Here is a 1,634-nt window from a genome sequence, read left to right on the forward strand (position 1 = left end):
TACAAATCAGAGGATATTGGAGTAGTGAGTATACTTCATTTTTTTTTTTTTTTTTTTTTTTTTTTTTAGCTACGGATTTAAGATTCGCAATTCATATAATGTTCCATTCTAATCGAATGTGAAACAAAAGAAGTTTTCAATGAGTTACTCAAAGAAATATTTTCAGCCTCCGGATGAAAATAGGAAGACACTTAACAAAAAAAAATTGCTACCGGGTTTGAACACACAAACCTGTAATTGATGGTGTATCGACCCAAACCACTCGACCGTTTTGTATGCCTTTGCACATCTTCTTTTGCCTTTTGTGAAAGCAGTTTACTGTTCCATACTCGCTTTTGTTTATTCCGATACGACTATGAGTTCTCAGTAAATATTTGGACGTTACAGCTCTTGCAATGTATAAAAGTGTTTTTAGAATAAATCACAATCGATATTATGTCCTAATAACATACGTAAAACAGGTTGAATTCGTGAAATGATTGAGGTTGGAGTGAGCGTAAATGTTTTCATAGTTAGGAGCCTGGATATGCAGACCCGCTTAACGTGGGGATTTAATTTTGTGACATTTGGTATATGTAATTCACTTGGGTTTCCTTTAATTGAATTTTTAGCAATATCAAATGCCCCGGGTGAGAATTGAACTCACGACCTTGAGATTGTGAGACTCACGCGCTACCTACTGCGCTACCGAGGCTGGTGTTCTATTCACTCGAATCCTAGAAAATAAGGAATGAGTAGATAACGTTGGTTTTATTTTCTTGCTATAGAAATGGAGGTTTTTCAAATAGTATTAGAAGTAGAATATTGACAGTTAGGAATATTTATGTTTGTATACATTTCTTAGTTTCTTAGAAATTCCTTTGTGTCAAATTTGTTTAATTCCTCCATACTTGTTTCTAGAATTGTGTGAATTATGTAAGGAATTAAGTAAAAAAAATTGAGAATTAAGTAAAATTTGTGAATCAAGTAAAAAAAATTGAAAGGTTATAAAAATTAAATATATTACGGAGGAATATTCAGGTCGAAATCCTTACCAATAATGACTTAGAAATTCTCATTTCTACAATGGTTGTATTTACAGTTTTGTTCTTTAATCGAGTTTCATTTCTTTAATCTCCCCTTCCTTTCTCTTTTGACACACACAAACACTAGGCATGGTTTCAAATGTACACTAAATAATTTATGATCATGCTATTGCAGTGAACGCAGCGAGTCGTGAAACATGGTCTTTACACGGATCATATAAATACTTTCCTTCACGTGTAATAGATCGGAAACATTCGGTACAATTCGTGAAGCTGTCTTCCGAACCCACACTTGAGAAAAAGTGAAACAGCAAGTACACCAACAATGTTGCCAAAATTAAAGCACATGGAAAACGAGGGGAGAAAAAGCAGCACTTAAACAACTGTAACACGAACACTAACCATTATTTGAACTGAATGTTAACAATAATAGTAGTAAAAATATAAAAAATTGATAACAACAATAACAACCGAATGAAACTTATGAACAATCCGACAAGACTGTAACCTAATGAGATGTTCTCCGTGCAGCGCGAGAGAAAAAACTGGCAAAAGAGGATGGGAGTTGATAAGCGGGACATACCCTCGCGTTTATTGGAAAGTAAAATT

At 33.9% G+C, this 1,634-nt stretch overlaps 1 non-coding gene across 1 annotated transcript; it reads right to left on the reverse strand.

The window, feature by feature from the left end:
* Window positions 1-621: 621 nt before the first annotated feature.
* Window positions 622-694, reverse strand: TRNAV-CAC (transfer RNA valine (anticodon CAC)). Its single transcript has one exon. It is a non-coding gene; the product is annotated as a tRNA-Val (tRNA).
* Window positions 695-1,634: the final 940 nt, after the last annotated feature.

Source organism: Thermobia domestica, chromosome 17, assembly GCF_964235325.1.
Source record: "Thermobia domestica chromosome 17, izTheDome1.hap1.1, whole genome shotgun sequence".
NCBI lineage: Eukaryota > Metazoa > Arthropoda > Insecta > Zygentoma > Lepismatidae > Thermobia > Thermobia domestica.